The following is an 18,953-nucleotide window of genomic DNA, read 5'->3' on the forward strand; positions in this document are numbered from 1 at the left end:
CGAATTGAATTTTTGGATTTTGAAAGAAAGGATTGATATCGACAAAAAGAATATTTGAAATTTTTTCGAATTCTCTGCAAATTTCTAAAAATCGATAGATCGATATATCTCGAAATAACAGTTCGATCGAATTGAATTTTTGGATTTTGAAAGAAAGGATCGATATCGAAAAAAAAAATATTTGAAATTCTTTCGAATTCTCTGCAAATTTCTTAGAAATCGATGGATCGATATATCATCGATCTCGAAATAATGATTCGATCGAATCGAATTTTTGGATTTTTGAAAGAGAAGATCGCGCACGTTTTCGAATATTTTCTATAAATTTAATTTCCATTATATCGGCGCATCATCGATCTCGATCTCGAGATTGGCTTATTTGAATTTTCGAAAAAAGGAGAAAAAAAGGGAAAAAAAGGAACGAGGTAGCCAAACGATTCGGTGAGAAAATTCAAGTCGGAGGTTTCTCAGATGGATTCACGATTCGATTAAACATTCCATTGTTCCTCGAGGATCCCGCGAGGATCGTCTTTGCAAATCGCACCTGCCTCTCATCGCGTCATTCCAATCAGCCTCCAATCTCGATGGAGATGCATCTTTATAAACGCGCGGCACTGGACACCGTGTCTCCATGATTATTATTCTCTCTATAAATAACGTCCCCGATGACGAGACTAATTCCACGCGTCGCATCCCAGAAAATATCTCCGTTTCTCTCTCCGTTCAAATTATCCAGCATCGAGAGGAGAAATCATCTTTTTTCTCGTCTCTCTTGGTAGAGGTAAGAGAAAAGGAAAGAAAACGGCGTGGATCGAAAAGACTATTGCATGGATCACGAATGGATCGTGCGGCAAACTTCCAGCTTGCTAATCTCTTCTCTTCTCGCGAATCTCGTAATGGTTTATAATCGGTTGGTAATACGTCAGAATATTCTGAAATTCTATGTCATGGACCCAGCCTTGGATCGAGCCTACGATACACGTAGCCAACCCAATTATATATTTATTTGCTACGTAATATCGCGCTGGCCCTGATCCGACCGCAGCATGCAACTCTTGTATAATCGTTATTATGTAAGAGCGGCTAGTAAACGGGCTATCCGACGTTTCGAACGCGAGGCTGAAAAGATAAAAAGAACGTACTACTTAAAAATCGAAACGCGAATCCGAAACAGCCAGGCCAGAAACGCGAGAAATTTCTTTCCACTCGAACCGAAGAGAGAGGTGTAGATTTTTATAATAATTTTGTTTTTATCCTCCCGTTTTATTTATCCGGGCGATTAGATTAGGTTTTTCAAACGAATAGATTGAACGAACGGTACGAAGAGTTCCCCCTCCCAATAATTCTTCCAGACGCGAGAAATATTACAATATATCGCTTAATAAAACACGAGTTCGAAACAAAAGTTTCAGGAACTCGCATACGCACATATCTCGATCCTCATTAAACCACATTCGAGCAAACTGCTCGTTAAACCAGATTCGTAATAAGATCTACCATCTAACCATTACAGACCTCATTACACCCGTACTCTCATTCCACTCTCCACAGGTCCATAAATCAACTTATCCACGTGGATAAGCGAACAATGTCGAAGGTGATCGGATCGATAAGATCGCCGGTGACATTTTCTGCCACTGATCTGCCTCGCCTTCTCCATTACACACACACACACGCGTATATATATGTATGATCTCCATCGTTCCTCTCGATAACGGTACACTCGATATACTCTCGAAGCTCGAGAAAGATGGCGGATTCGATGGCTCGCCTCGCGAAAAAAGGGCCGCGCACGCGGCCGGATCGTGACTCTGGGAAGCGGGCAAAAAGTGTGCGCGCAAGGCTGTCCAAGTTGGCGAGGTCAGTGTTGCGCGAGTGACACGCCGCAACACGTTCGCGTGCAAAACGGATCGCTGATCGGTAATTTCGGATACAATATAATCTTGCGTTATCTGAACAAGGGTTTCAGAGTTTTGGAATCAATAATTCTCTCGTAATCGATTATTCGATATGCAATCGAGTCGATCATCGTAATGTATAATAGTATAATCGGTAAAAATCATTCGATGATTATCGAGCTTATCGCTACTTGGATATTTGAAAACAGACGTTACAGTCCTATGTTTACATAGTTCTTCGCCAATTGCCTGACGCTGTACTATTTGGAAGCGCTGAATGTTATTGTTGACGTTTTTTGCTAGCTCTAGCTATCCGGCACACGTGTACAAACGACGCGGCCAATTCGGGGAACCAGTCGTCGGTTGGCTTCGCAATCTAGCTTGTACAAGATATAATTCTCCTTTTGGCAAATTTTGTCGTAAGCATTTTTCACTCGTTTGAAATATCGTTAATTATATTTTCTTAAAAATTCGTAATCTTTAACGCACGTTTCGAGGTTCGGAAAGGATTAAAGAATTTTGCTTTTATCTCTGTTCCAAAGACGATTCGAAACTTTGAAAGAGATAACGATCAACGATGATGATACAATTATTAATACAATTTCAAAAATACATTTTATCGACGATATATATATATATATCTTTTTATCTATGAGTTTTTCAATTGAAAGTGATTCCAAAGTATCGATGAACTTTTCTCGACGATACGATTCCTCTCACGTATCTGTCACGTGATTTTCATACACACACACACACACATACGCGCGCGCGACATCCGATCAGGAAGAGAATTGTTTCCATTTTCCATCCATGTTTCTTGAGGCGACGTTCTTGAAGAATCTGACGCATCCAGCCTTCCGCGGAAAATGGAGAGAATGAGAGAAGAGGAAAAAAGAAAGAGAAACGATGGAGTTTTTTTTTTTCTGGTCCCTGGCGAGTTGAGAGCGCGAGATTGAAATATCGCGCAGGTGGTATTATGTTACGGCAACGGTGAGTTAACGGTGACGTGGATCGAAGAAAATTCCATAGCGCTCACGGACGAGCCCGAAGGTCGATGTTTCAGCTGGGGAAAAAATGGAAAAATCGACGACTGGGGGAAAAACTCGTGTGCAGCTTTTGATTTAAAAAACTTCCAACTTTCGTTATCGGATATATAACGAAAGAAGATCTTAGTATCGTGCCTTGGATAGTTCTTCTCATATCTGTTACGTCATGGAACGATGATCCAACAAGAAAGACGATAATTTAAAATGGAACGAAATTGAATTATATAGAATTATCACGGTGAAACTATCGTTCCGAGCGATAAAGAAAGCGGTACAAGGACGCTCGATTAGAGCGATAAGAGCCCCGGACTCGAATCGAGTCGAAATATCGAAAGAGAAACGACGAGACGTTTGCGTCGAGAGAGGAAAAATAGGAGAAACTTTCGTCGTCGACGGCTCGCGAATTCGGTGAAGGAAAAGGAAAGAGAAAAGGAAAGGAAAAGACGGGAAAAATGGTGTCGAGGATCACGAGTATCGGCGAACGAATTATCTGGGGACCGTTCTCCTTGGCTTGGATCGATGTTTACGCGTTATATCACCGAGTGTCGGCCGATAACGAGCATTACGTATTAATAACCGCTATTATTGTTGGGAGTCGCGCACGGCACATCGCGTCGCCGCAATAAACGATAATTGCAATGGCAATCGGCCTGCGTAACCTCTTACGTCACCGATAGAAAAATCCATCCCCCTTCCCCCTTTACTCCTCCCTTTTTTTTTCGACGATTCAATTGCTCGAGAGGATAGGATCGACGAGGAATAAGGTAACCGATTTTTTCCAAAGTTTTAAATAAGACGATTTAGGATAGAAGTAACTCTTGGAACGGAATATCCTTATAGGATAGAGCATTTTTAGGATACTCTTAGGAAAGAGAGAGCATTTTTATAATAATATTTTTAAAATAGGATAGGACATCTTTAGGATAAAATATTATTATTAGGATATTTTTTAGGAAATATCGTTAGGATAGGACACCTTATAAGAGGATAATTGGATATTCTTAAGAAAGAGAGTGCAGAATTCTTATGATAAAGTATTATTATTATTATTAGGATTTTTTTTAGGAAATATCGTTAGAACAGGACATCTTATGAGAGGATAAAGCATTCATTGGATACTCTTAGGAAAGAGAGTGCAGAATTCTTATGATAAAGTATTATTATTATTAGAATATTTTTTAGGAAATATCGTTAAGATAGGACACCTTATAAAAGGATAAAGCATTTATTGGATAGAGAGCATTCTTAGGAAAGAGAGTGCAGAATTCTTATGATAAAGTATTATTATTATTAGAATATTTTTTAGGAAATATTGTTAGGATAGGACACCTTATGAGAGGATAGGGCATTCATTGGATACTCTTAGGAAAAAGAGTGCATTCTTATGATATTTTTAAAATAGGATAGGACATCTTTAGGATAAAGTATTGTTATTATTAGGATATTTTTTTTAGGAAATATCGTTAGGATAGAATATCTTATGAGAGGATAGGACATTCATTGGATATTATTAGAATAGGATACCTTTAGGATATTCTTATAGGATACTCTTGGATATTTTTAAGATAGGATATCCTTAGAATTACCCTTTAGGATAGGATAGGATACTCTTAGAATATTATATTTTTAGGATAGGATTGATTTATTTTTAGAATATGATAGGGCATTTATTGGATATTATTAGAATAGGATACCTTTAGGATAATCTTATAGGATACTCTTGGGTACTCTTAGGATAGAATATTCTTAGAATATGATAAGGCATTTATTGGATATTATTAGAATAGAATATTTTTAGGATATTCTTATAGGATACTTTTGAGTACTTTTAAGATAGGATATTTTTAGACTATCCTTAGAATTGAGTATCCTTTAGGAATAGGATACTCTTAAAATATATCTTTAGGATAGGAATGAGTATTCTTAGAATATGATAGGGCATTTATTGGATATTATTAGAATAGGATATTTTTAGGATATTCTTATAGGATACTCTTGGGTACTTTTAAGATAGGATATTCTTAGACTATCCTTAGAATTGAGTATCCTTTAGGAATAAGTTACTCTTAAAATATATCTTTAGGATAGGATTGAGTATTCTTAGAATATGATAGAGCATTTATTGGATATTATTAGAATAGGATACTTTTAGGATATTCTTATAGGATACTCTTGGCTACTCTTAGGATAGGATATTCTTAGAATATAATATCTTTAGGATAGGATATTTTTATAGGATTGAGTATTCTTAGAATATGATAGGGCATTTATTGGATATTATTAGAATAGGATACCTTTAGGATACTTTTAGGATAAGATATTCTTAGACTATCCTTAGGATAGGATAATCCTTAGAGTGCTTTTTAGGATAGGATAGGATACTCTTAGAATATAATATCTTTAGGATAGGATACTTTTATATGATTGAATCCTTATCTTAGGATGAAGCATCTTTTAGGATACTCCTTTAAAGTACTCTTGGAATAGGATACCTTTAAGATAGAGGCATTCTTAGGTACTCTTGGAATATTTTTAGAATAGAATAGAATAAAATAGGATAGAGGAATTTTTAAATTAGATCGAGAATTGTTACAGTGATTTTCATCGCAGTTGAAAATTTGCAACTTTTTCACCCTCGTCGAGCGGTTAAACGGAATAGTCGAGCGGAAGCCGGGGCCGTTTTGCGCCTCGAAACGAAAGCATCCGTTCTCTTTCCTTGTACGTGGCGCGGAACACGTAAGCCGATTATTCGACGCGGTTATCGGTTGGACGATGAGTCAACCGGAAGAGCGAGCTATCGTTTTCCTTCTATCTTTGTCCAATCTCTCGTTAATTATCAATTAAATAACCATTTTTAGGAATCGCTTTTAGAAATCGTTTCCACGCTTATTTTTTTCTCGCGCGAACCCCAATTCAATTCAGAATTTTTAGAAGAAGAACTCCTCTCCCCCCCCCCTTAATTTCAATTTAAATTTAACTTAAGGAAAAAGCGAAAACCTCGTTTGGCCACCTTCCCAACTCGTCGTCGTCGTCGTTGTTGCGCGTCGTTGTGTAAAATTTCTTTCGATGCACGCGATCGTATCGTGGAATTGAGAAACGTTGATTAAGGAATTTCCTTGTTTCATCTTCTTGGAACAACGACAAACAATGTTCCGCTTCTTACCAAGAATCATTCGGGCGTAGTTGGCCCGATTCTCTTCACCCGTGTCGACTTTAAAAAAAAAAAAAAAAAGAAAGGAGAGTTGGCCCATCTTGGACGATGGCCGCCATTTTTAAAATTTTACAGAGAATCCTCAAAGTTGCGCATATCAATTTCGATATTCCATTCCATCCTGAACAAAGTCAATCACGAGAGAATTACAGAGAGATTCGATAGGAATAGCTAGAAATTTCCAAAAGTCCAAAAAAAATTCCATTTGTTCCTTATTCTCTAGAAAATTCGTTTCCAAAAAAAAAAAAAAAAAACCGAGGGTAAAATTTCGTAACGATTTTCCTGCCGATCAATCGAACGATTGCACGAAAATCGGGTCGCGAATTCATTCTGTTCTGCTCCTTTTTTCCTTTTTTTTCTTTATTTCGAATTGTCGTCGCGTCGAAGCGGTGACGGTGCCTCGTTCGTAAAGGAAAGGAAAAAGGAGCAAAGAGAGACAGAGACAGAGAGAGAGAGGAGGGGGGAGAAGATCGGCCCAATTACGCCGCGGGGCTAAAAATCGCGGAACGTGGACGATCGGGTCCGGAAATAGTCAGCCGCGCGGCCGACACTTCCTTTTATGTCGCCCGTTTCTTCCACGGTGCCGTGTCGTGTATATTTGTGCAACGGTAGAAATTAGCCCGTGAGTAGACCAGTGGGACATCGGGAATCGAAGGGTATTCGAAATAGACGAGGGAGGGGGGGGGAGGGATGGTTAGAATGGAAAGAAACGGGTGGAATTGGCGTCCGAGTTTTTGTTTTCTTTCTATTAATCTTTCCCGAAACTTTCTTCCAATTAATTGCCTCGAAGACTAGAATGGAAAGATTCTAAAGATATGGAAAATTTTTGAAATCTTTGTTTGGGGAAAAAAGAAATACTTTATCGATTTTTATTCGAAAATTTTATTCCATGTAATATTCCTTATATTACTATATATATATATATATATATATATATATATATATATACGTATGTATAGTATAATCGAGAAGAGGAATAATGAAAGGATTCGTGTTGAAAAAATATGGAAAATGTTTTCCATATGAATCTGTTTTCGTTTAAAAAAGAAAGAAATACTTGCATTCCGTTCGAATTCCGTTCGAGGATGGACTATACGAGGGGAGAGTGTTTGCTCGGCGGGGGGATTACAAAGCCGATTTCGACGCGATAAACAAAAAAAAAATGGTTGCGCAATTAGAGGGGAAGCCAGACGCTGTCTAATGTCACCGCAAACAAGCTTATCGCTCGATAATCATCGTCTGATGCATGTACCAACACCTTGTTTCTTCTTCTTCTTCTTCTTCTTTTTTTTTTTTATCGTTCAACGTATCCCAAATAAGCTGATCGACGACGCGCGCCTTTCTCGCGTAATATTTACACCGAGTCTCGTCCGAACAACGTCGAATCAGGCTCGAGCCGATTACTCCCCCTCCGCCTAATCGCTTGTAACCACCATCGATTTTAAACCAATTTAAACGAAACAAATTCCAAGCCCCTCCCACCACTTGTACACTTGGATTTCAGTCCAAGGATAAATCGTATTGCTGGATCAATAATTACCGTTACCGCGCTCGAATCGAATAGGAATAAAAATAAAATCGGAATAATATTTGACTTTCGATACTACGAGATACAAAGTCTCCTCGCTCGGCTACGTTCCTCTCTTTCTCTCTCTCTGTCTCTTTCTCTTTCCCACGTTCTCCCACTCCTCCTCCGGCCACTTCACTCCGCTTCGAAAAATTCTTCTCGATTGTCCCGAAATTCGTTCCTCTATCCCGGATCATTCTCTGTCGATGGATATCTTACGAAATTACCAACGAGTTACGAAACCTTGCCCCCGTTGAATTAGCGGAATGGAACGCGGTTTTATCGACATACAGTTCTGTTGTAGCCGATCTGGATCTCGAGTTTTCATAACACGCTTTTCGATGACGCAATGGGAGAGAGAGAGAGAGGGAGAGATCAAACCGAGCGATAACGAAACGTTTGTGCATTTACGTTGTCGTCCAACCGCGAAGAATCTTTTTCATTTTACGTCGCGTCAAATTTTGATCGGAGCGACATCTGAAAAATCAATCGAGCTTTGAATTATTCTCTTGGGTGTGGTTTCTGCGCTATTGCTTTCCAATTCGTTACGAAAGAAAATTGTATTTGGTAGAACGAAAGATTAACTGTTCGACGGACATTTAGTCGATCTACGTGCGAATATACACTCGTTCCCTTCTTTCCAAACTCGTCCTTCTCGAAAAATTCATCAGATATTACGGAATCTTTTTGTTTTCGTTTCGTTCACCTTTACGCGTCCTTTCCATACGTTCCCTTCCTCGGTCTCGAGCCTTATCTCGGTTATAATTTCGTTCTACTCGGAACCCGTGCGTTTTTTAGACCGCACTTTTTTCTCCAGTTTATTCGTCGACTCATTTTACGAGGATTCTCGACGAGGAGCCTCGCCGCTCGACTCTAACCGTCGAAAATACTTTATCGTGTATTAAATAGAAAATAATATAATGAAATAATATAATGTATTAAATAGAAAATAAGCGAGACAGTTAACTGTCCAACGGTACGATGAATTAAGACGGATGGAAAAGACGGGCGTTGAGGGGAGGGGAGGGGATGGGAGGGGTTAGTTATCGGGACGGTTAAGTTGGCGGCGGTCAACTTTCTAAGGCGAGGCCGATTTTTCCGCGGCCGGTAGCCTCATTTCGCCTCGATTCGAAACCGTTAGAGGAGGGGGGGAGGGAGAGGCGATCCTCTGCGGAACTTTCACGTGACACACTAAAACCGCGAAATGCAAAACCCGCGGGTAATTCGAATCCGATTTAACGAAACGATTTACGAGCGAAATAAGGCGTAAGAGAAGCGCCGCCGCGTTCCAGTTACGATCGTTGCGGGTAAAATAATCGGTAAATAAATTATTATTATTTTTCTTTCGTTCTATCGATCTATCGGCTCGAGGAAGTCGTATTTCCCGTCTCGAAAGTTATTTTTTTTTCTTTCTTTCTTTCTCTTGTTGGAAGATGCGCGAATACGGAAACGAATTGATCGAAGGCGTGCAACGTTGGCCGTGATCGTCTAGTGGTTAGGACCCTACGTTGTGGCCGTAGTAACCCAGGTTCGAATCCTGGTCACGGCAGTGTTGTTTATTGCGTGTATTATTTTTGTATTATTTTTAACAGTACTTTTTTTTTTTTTTGTCTTTTTCTCGTCGAATCGATTTCGACTTGTGTTAAATATCAACGGCAGGCGAGATTTGTATTTATTCGAAACAATATAATTTTTTTTTGAGTGAAATATTTATACATTTAATTCAATAAAATTTAATTTTTTATTATTATTTGATTATAAATCATTAATATTTATTTTTTTAGTTAGAATAATTATTACTTATAGAGTTAGATATATAGATTTAAGAGAATTAAAAATGGATCGTTTTTTATATTTAATAATTTTATCTTTAATTTCTATATATATATATATATTAATTTTAAGACCTAATATATTATCAATTATTTTGGGTTGAGATGGATTAAGGGTTAATTTCTTATTGTCTTGTAATTTATTATATAAAAATAAAATCATTTACTTCTGGAATAGTAGCTATTTTATTAAATCGATTAGGAGATATTGGTTTATTATTAATTATAGGATTAATAACATATTATGGAAGATGAAATTTAAGTTTTTATAAAATAAATGAATTTATAATGATTTTTATTTTATTAATAGCTTTTACTCAAATTCCTTTTTCAACTTGATTACCAATAGCAATAATAGCTCCAATTCCTATTTCATCTTTAGTTCATTCTTCGACTTTAGGTTACGTGGAACTCATTTATTCTCGTACGAGGCAATTAATCGAGTTTCGAATTTTCAATCCCATAAAAATTCCATAAGAGCGATTTTTTCGATCAAATTAAATTTCTCAAGATTCCAGAAATCTTAATTCTGGTATTCGGACAATTCAACAATTTATTCTCGTAGGAATCGGTCGATAATCGAGAAAAATCGGAAATTCGAGGAATCGAGAAATCACGGTGACGATCGAGCCGAGCTCGTCCCGTCCGATTTCAGCCGGTTCGAGCCGGTCATCGTCGAGATTCGTAGGCGCGATTGCGCAACGGATTTGGACAAGGGAAGGGGAGGGGAGGAGGGATTCGTGGTTCGGCCTTGGAGGGAAATATAGGCCGTGCCCAACGCACCGAAGATAACAATTCTCGCTCGATAGCGAGAAACGCGGTTGGAAACCGATACGGTGATCCCGTTCATTGTATTACGTAACGTGTTGATGTGGGGACAGATTCGGTGGCCACGTGTCCGATCGTTGGACGAATGGATTCGCCTCGTCTTGAAAATACGATTTTCCCCTCGAGTTTGAAAGAAGAAGTCGAGCTGGAGGCGAGGAAACAGGGATTTGAAAATCGAAAATATGCGAGGAGGAATCGTATTGGAAAACTTCGATATGAAGTGGTTGTTAAAATTGAGAAAAAGATTGGACGAATTCGTATTGAAATAAAGGAAAAAAAAAATAATAGTAATAATCTCGATATATTCAAAATACGAGTTCCAAAACTCGTTCCGCAGAAATCCGCGGTGAACGCGTTTCAAACACGAGCGAAAATTATTTCCGCGAAATATTTTTTTCTCCACGAATCGAAAAAATCCAACGAACAAGTCCGTTTCTGCTTGTTGCGCCTGTGACGTAGCATCAACAATGCCCTTCCCTCCCCCCTCCTCCGTAAAATCGATAATGCAAAATATACAAACAATCTAGTTCACTCTCACCGTGACCGTGATGTTGTTCAAAAAATACGCCCAGAGTCGTCTCGCGCTGTTTCGTTTCGAGGGAAACGATCCTCGTTAAACCGCTTTAAACGAGCCACGTAAAACCGTCCTCGAATAAGGTCGAACCTGTAATAAAAACTTGTAATCATTCCCGCTATTTTATTTCCCTCCTACTTTCTTCGGATTCGTTACAGTTTTCGTTACATCCGAAAATCAAGTGAAATCAAATCTTGTTTAAATCGAAAATTTCATATGTAGATACAGATATCGGCAATCAAAAAAAAAAATTATCTTTCTTCCGAATTCGAATCGATTTTTTTCCATTAAATATTTCCGTTTTAAAAGAAATCAAGAAAAAAGGAGGGGCAGGCTGTTATATTTTCCGTAGGCAAAGCGCCTCGTCATAAGGCTGTCGAACGTGGCGATGATTCAGGTCGCGTGATCATCTTGAGGTAGGTTCTGGTCTCCCTGCCGTGCGACCTAAAAGGAAGGGGAGCGGGCGGGTAGGAGGAGTACACGCGAAGGTGTATGTGCCGTTCGTCGGCAGGCGAGGTGGGAATATCTGTGACTAGCGATGGGATCGATTCTCCAACTCGTAAGAATCGTTTCTTAGTAAACTTTGTACTTATGATCAAAAGATGGGAGAAGGTGGTTCAACTTCGATCTTAAACACGAATCGTCGCGTGTCTCCGCGATTAAAATTCGAGAAGTTAAACGGAATGGAAAAAGTTCGTTTTCGAGAGGGAATCGTGGCTATCGCTTCTCTCGTCGAACGGGAGGGAGCCACGCGTCATCGTCGTTGCACTTTCTTTCTCCGGACGCGCGCGCGCTTCACCTTTCTCTTTCTCTTAGCCACGGTGGCCAATGATCGCTTCCGACACACGTATCCGCTCGAGACACGAACGAAAGGATACCTTCCAATCGAGTTTCATTCGACCTTCTTTCTTACTATTATGTTCTGTAATAAGCTCGATCTACATACACACACATACACACATAAATATACACTCGTTTATGAATAAATTTCAATCAATTTTAAATTTATCTTAAAGCGTGTAACGCAATATTTTATTACATAGGTACCGGCGCGCATGTATATGAACGTTTAACGAAATTGAAAATATTATTTTCCGGATCAAAGGTTAAACGAAAAGAAGAACGACTCGTCTCGACTTGTGAGAGGAGAGAAACGCGATAGAGGCTTGAAAAGGCAAGGTCGAGGCGAGGACGAGGGGAAGGAAAAGAGTTCCCTCGACTTTCCAACGATTTTCACTGTTCGACAACAATGGACTGACAGAGGGCGCGATTAGGCGCGGCCTCGTCAGGGGGCGCTTTAACCTCCTGTTGAAAATGGCGGCTAACGTGGGAGACGAGAAGTTTCGTTTCACCATCTTCCTCTCGTATCGCGGCCGATGGAAAGCTGAAAGTTTCACGAAAGTGCATCGCGTGTCGTGGCCGTGTTACGCGAGTTTCGACGAGAATTGGAAGGGAGCACCGCAAGATCCTTTCCTGTCCTTTCCTTTCTTGAAAAACACGCTCCTTCCTTTTCATCTTTCTCTTTTTTGCTCGAGTTGCTGAAACGTTTGGTTTAAAGTCAACGAGGATGCGATGGATTTTGAAGGTTCGAGAACACAGGTTTGTCGATTCCGGTACTTAATAAATCGAATATTTTCCACAATCTGTTTTCGATCTGTAAATTCTAACTAAGGTCGAGCATCTTTCGTATATTTTATCGATATTGCATTATCGCAAGAGCGTTATCAATACGTAACCGATTCGCTTTTTCGCTCTTCATTCACGATGAGAAAGTGGCCGTAATCTATAATATTTTTCCTCGAAAGAGATAACCGTGAGATAAACACTTCTTACTCCACGTTCCATTTTCCACAATTTCTTCTCGACTCGGAACCGTTACGAATAATTTAAACTTTATCGAAATTTCACGCAATTTCATTTGTAATTTTACCATCGTTGCACCATTTCGCGTTCAAGTTGTTTATTTATCCAGTCGATACGAACCAAGGCCCGCAATATCTTTCTCTCTCGAAAAATCGAAGAAAAAGAGCGAGAACATTCATCGCTCATCGTCGTGAGCCTCTCTCCCCGCTCCCTCGTCCTTTTCACTCCCATCACACCGCGGTACCGTTTCTAATCGGGATGCTTCCTCTCTCGGATATCTCTCGTTTCTCTCCCTATTACCCAAGTGATTATACGGCGATTATACTTTCATCGGCCGACGGGGCCACGTTACTCGACAACGTTGCGTTACGAGTCCGCGTCGTTCGCCCATGGAAAACCAGTGAAAAAGATTTTTCGCCAATCGGTTAACCGTTTCGATCAATTTTTCGCCACTCGGTTCGAGACAATTTCATCTCCACGGCTTTTTTCATCCGAAATCGAATCTACGAAAAAAATTTACATCCGCTCTGAAGATTTTCTCGTGACTTGAAAGTTGTGACAAAAATACAATCTCGTTCGAATTCTTCCTGGATAAGAATCCTTTTCCTCGATCGAATTCGTCAAACGATTACATCCGTTTTATCTATCTATCTATTTGTTTTTTTCCCTCCTCCTGCGACGAGAGAATTAGAAATCCTCGGCGACATGGAACCGGCTTCCCCCTGTCACGAAAGTCGCGCGATTGCCTCGTTGGAACGAGCCATCTCTCTCTCTCTCCTCTCTCTCTCTCTCTCTCTCTCTCTCTCTCTCTCTCTCTCCCTCTCGGAGGAGAGAGATTCGAAAGCGGGATTTTCCTTGGCCGTGGCCGATGATTTTCTCCTCTTGCACACGGACGGATTGTCTCACACCGATTATCTAAATGATTATACCGTATCCGCGGCGCACTTTCATCGCGCCACTAATTCGCGGCGGCGAGGTATTACTTCGCCGCGCGGTTACACTCGTAGGCGCGGAACGAGAGTTAACCGGAGAAAGTCTTTTCTCTCTCTCTCTCTCTCTCTCTCCCTCTCCCCTCTCTCCCTTCCGTTTCTCTCCGCGATTTTTTTACCTCTCCGTCCCCTTTCACACACGTACGATGCGAGAATCAACGTTGTCGCGGAAAAGAAAAAGGAAAATGGAACGACCAGTTTTTTTCACCCGCGCGTTTTTCGGATATTTTCGACGCGTGGAGGGGAGGGGGGAGAGGGAATCGATCGAAGAAGGAAAAGTGTATCGTATTTCGAAAATTTTCGAGATCGATAAAACTCGATAGAAAAAGAGAGAGAGGGAAAATTAATGAGGAAAAAGAGGAAGCAGAAGAAGAAGGTCGGCCGATAATCGATCACCACCACCGAGAGATCGCGTTTTCACTGCGACGACCCACTTTTGCCGACCGTTTCCCATCGCCTCGCTCTTGGAACGCTCTTCTCTCCACCGGGGAGAGAAAGTTTTGATCCCGAACGTGAAACCGCCGCGCGGATTTTCACGTCATATCCGATCGCGCCCGCAAGAAAAAAAAAAAAAGGAAAGAAAGAAAAAAGGGAAAAAGAAAGAATGTGAAAAGCGTCGCGCGCGCGGAGAAAGTGGAGTAAACCGGTGTTGGGAGAGAGAGAGAGATCTCGATTGTTTGATCGTTTTCTGGGAACGAGATCTCCTCCATCGAGCTGAAGGAATTTCTTAGAGACTTTATCGATCGAGTAATTTAATTTAGTTTAATTCAATTGTCCCTCGAATTTTTACAATAAGTTGAGAAAAATATGGTTGTCAATTTACGTGAAAATAAATAATAAATAATTTTTATTTTTATTTTGAAACATTGACGGTATTCTTGTACGTATTTCGCAACAGTTAAGCTTGGTGCGGTTTTTCTACACTCTGGAACGTTTGGGACGAATCGGAAGGAAGAATTGTTGGAACGGAATGGAAGGGACCGTTGACAGAGAGGAACGGTGGAACGGGGAAGGAAGAGGATTCGAGAAGAGCCGTGGCAATGAACTCGGGAGTTTCACAGGTGGCGCGTCGATCGCGCATGCGTAATTCACGCACGTTCTTACCGGTAATGTAATTCTCGATGATGCGTATGGGCGAGCGTTGCGGAATTTCGAGAGAGTTAACGCACCTCTCAGGGGGGACACTCTCGAAAAACTTTCCAAGACGTTGAACCCACTCGCTCCTCGAGTCCACTCCTTGTGCCGAATTCAAGTTCAGGGCCAATTCCAATTCCGAACTTTCCGCTCATTCATTTTTTTCCCCCGATCTTACGCAATCACGAGGTTTAATTGTAGGAGAAAAACGAGCGAATATAATAAAACGTTTTTTCTCTCTCCTTTGTTTAGAGGGTGAATTTCTTCTTTCTTTCTTTCTTTCAAATTGCTTTTAAATAATTATTTGTCTTGAACGATACATTAATCCGTAACTGTTAAATTTTTTTTTTTTTTTTGACTGAGCGTAGAATTTAATCATCGGCCTTGGATTGAAAATTTCAAAAATTCCAAAAGTTGTATTTTCTCGATATGACGAATTATGTCAGATAAACTAAATAAATTACACTCTTATGTATTTTCTCAACCGATATATCCCATTTTTATAAAATTTTTGGAATTAGTATTAATATTTTAATTTTTGTAAACAATTGGCGAAATGAATAAATTATTCTCTTTAATATCACTTTTCATCTTCCTTTTTCCATTCTATCCAAATATCATCATTAACGAGATACGTTCAATTTTGATAGTCAATACTTTCTTCCTTAAAAAAAGCTAATCCAACGTTTCGATGCTTTGGCTTTGCTTTTCGACAAATTTGTATTGCAAGGGAAATGTAATAAGAAGGTGAAAATATATCAAGAAAAATCTACACTAGTTGATCTATTCTAATATATATTTATTCAAAATTGGGAAAAAATGGATTAATTTATTAAATACACGTGTACACCGATTATTCTCCGAAATAAAAATTCTTCTCGAGACAAGCGTTCTTTCTCAAAGCACAAACTACGCGATCCCATCGGCTGCGCGCGCATCGGCAGCGACCATTGTTGCCTCGAATCGGTGCAATATCTGCCAGGACCCGTGCGTCTTCTTCCTCGCCCACTGCCGTACCACTCCTTTATCCCACCTTGAATTTTGTATACACATATATATCTTTGAACAAATTGTTATCTCCGATTAAAATATTTACAATTTCAAATCCCCAAAATTTAATAACAGAAGTTACGAAATAAAGTCACCTCGATTACTTTTATCTGCTGCTTCGAATTGTTATCTCCGATTAATAAAATTTCAAAAATATTTTTAAACGACGTAGAGTATGAAAGATTGAAATTTATATCCCGAAAATTTAATAATAAAAATTAGTCGAAATAAAGTCACGATTATTTTCACATATTCGTAATCAATTAATTTTTGAAAACGAATTAAAATTATTCCTTCGATGTTTCTTTCGAGACACGAGGAGAAGGGGGAGGAGGATCGAAGCTGGAGGGAAAGGACGAAAGGATAATAATAACAACAACAACAATAATAATAATAATAAGCCGGTGAAAGAGAAGTGGGACGACGATGGTAACGGGGTCAAGTGGCGCGATAGTAGGCAGCGTGGAGGCCTACTTCGGCCTGAAACTAGACTGCCGCGCGAAAACACACGGTCGAACCGGGCCACGAGCGATGATGCTCCTCGAACCGAGGGGGCCTTTCTAATCGAGCTGGCCTGTATTTCGAGCCTCGCCGGATATTATCCTCGTTACCTGGCCGACCGTGTTACGTGGCGCCACAATCGCCGCTCCTCCTCGAACGTGACGCGAATTTTCGAGCGACGAATCAACGTAACTTTCGACGTAACGTTTCGACCTTTCGCCCAAACTTGCCAGGGCCGAGTATTTCCTCCGTTTCCCTTTCTCCTTCGGCGAGGGGAAGCCGATTCTTCTTCTTCTTCTTTTTTTGAAAAGGTTTCGGATAGATTTTTTTCCACCGAATTCGAGACGAATTATTACGGCTCGGTTAATAATCGATAGAAAAGAAGGGAAGGAAGGGATCGACGTAACCGACGTGTGCGAACGTTTCTAGGAGCACGTGGCTCGCTGTAATACGGCACGCTTAATCTTGCAATATCTCGGAAAAAAGAAAGAAAGAAAGAAAGAAACGTGGAATTCCCCTCGTTTTTCTTATCGGATTTCGATATCCGACTTATCTCCCGATTCCGTATTGCGTATAATATCGACGAAAAATTCGAATAATTTCGAAAAACGAATCCTCCCGATCTTTTCCGAATTCGCCCGAAGTTTTCGACGGGAGAATATTCCATTACGCGCCTCGACAACTTTTTATCCCCCGAGAATACAAACCTCGCGAAATTTGATTTTCAAATAAGATTTTTAAGGTCGAATCTATTCCCCCGTGATTTTCGACGATATATCGATCGAGCACGGGAAATAAACTCGAATCTTGTTTCGTATATCTTAATACGTAAAATTGGACGATTCGTATCTCGAATTAATTTCTATCGTTGGAAACTTAATCGATAAGGAAATGGAATATAAATAGAGATAAAGAAAATGTTTTTCTGTACAAGAAATAATCGTTATCGGAATTTCGAATTTATATTTAATCGCATTATCTACTACACACAACGTGTATCACTGGAATGAATGAAATTTACGAAATTATCCAACGATCGAAATTAAAAATATATATTGAAATCGATGTTGAACGAGATTGAAAAAAATTGTCGAAGAAATCGTTCGATCGAAAGAAGAAAGAGAGAGAAGAGGAGATGCATGGATTGGTGGGCGAGCGAGTGAAAGCTGCTCGCGAGGGCTGAAATCTTGCGAGAAAATCCAGTCGTTCGTTCTCCTCTTTTTCTCTCTCCTCCCCCCTCCTCCTTTTTTTCCCACCGCGCTCACTTTCTTCTCGAGCTCGAGCTTCCTCGTCGTTTCTCCTCGATCGAGTAATGGAACAATATTGAATCGAGAATTGTACGAAAAAATTTTTTAGTGGATTACGATGGATTAGTTGAAAAACGTTGAAAACGGAGATTTTTTCTCTCTTGTTTTATTTGGATTCGGGAAGAGGGGAGTGGGAAGAAGGTTCGCGTCGCGGCCGCGGGAGAAAGTGGCGATCCAAGCGGGCAGAGCGAGAGTAGCCAAGAACTTCTAACTCCGCTTCGATCCTCTCCCCCCTCCTCGACCTCGAATCGCAACCGTCGCCGTGGTTCAATGTCCCGCCGCCGTCGAGTAGAAGGAAACAGGGACGGCCGCTCGCTCTTCTGCCGCTCGAATTTTTATTAAATGCGAGTTTTTTTTTTTTTTTCGAAATTCAAATTTCTTTCGATCGAGAGAGAAAAAGAGAGATCTTTATTACCGATCGAGCTCGAATTTTATTGAAGGCGAGCTTTTTTTCGAAAATTCCGTTCAAAATTCAATTCAAATTCCGTTTTTCTTTCGATCGAGAGAGAGAAAAAGGGATCTTTATTACCGATCGAGCTCGATTAACATCAATTTCGACGCTTTCATTATATTTCTGATACATCTTGCATTCTTTCATGTAATGTATATATATATTGTATATGTATATGTATATATATTTAGAAGAATTGATTTTTCTCTTTATAAGATCGTGAGAAAAAAAAAAATGTGTGTGAAATATTGAATACTCTTTGACTTACTTTTACTTGCTAGAATGAGAGAAGAAAAATATCCACTTCGCTGTTGAAAGACTATCGAAAGTGTCTACTACGAATATAAAAGAAGAAGAAGAAGAAGAAGAAAAGGATAAATAAATTCACAATTATTTATTTCCACCTCTTTCCACGCTCCATTTCCTCGAGATTGATGAATGATGTTATATCGAGATTACGAAAAAAAGAAAGATGGCGGATAAAACTCTCTTCTCCCCCCCCCCTTCCTATCCCCTTGGAGCCAAAGGGTTGTCCCGTTGCACGCAGCGAGGCAAGGTAATTTCTCCCCCCCACCGAATCATGAACGCTCGAAGGGGCGGTAAAGGAGAGTTATTTGCGATCGAGGAGTGAAAAAAAGAGAGAATAGGCGACGCCGGATAACGGAGAAAATAAGTGGAAGAGAGAGAGAGAGGAGCGAGAAA

The 18,953-nt window shown here is 39.9% G+C and overlaps 1 long non-coding RNA gene and 1 other non-coding gene across 4 annotated transcripts in view; both read left to right on the forward strand.

Moving 5' to 3' along the window:
* Positions 1 to 18,953, forward strand: part of LOC107965194 — a 114,243-nt gene that overhangs the window by 74,940 nt on the left and 20,350 nt on the right. The window contains exons 1-2 of one of the 3 annotated variants that reach the window (XR_001704813.2): positions 12,197 to 12,555; positions 14,707 to 18,618. The exons of 1 other annotated variant lie outside the window; for it this stretch is intronic. This is a non-coding gene — a long non-coding RNA (uncharacterized LOC107965194). Of the gene's footprint in view, positions 1 to 12,196; positions 12,556 to 14,706; positions 18,619 to 18,953 lie in introns of those variants that run through there. One more of the 3 variants, XR_003305670.1, reaches the window with a different exon arrangement.
* Positions 9,200 to 9,271, forward strand: TRNAH-GUG. Its single transcript has one exon. It is a non-coding gene; the product is annotated as a tRNA-His (tRNA).

The sequence above is a fragment of the Apis mellifera genome, linkage group LG11, assembly GCF_003254395.2.
Source record: "Apis mellifera strain DH4 linkage group LG11, Amel_HAv3.1, whole genome shotgun sequence".
In the NCBI taxonomy this organism is placed as follows: domain Eukaryota; kingdom Metazoa; phylum Arthropoda; class Insecta; order Hymenoptera; family Apidae; genus Apis; species Apis mellifera.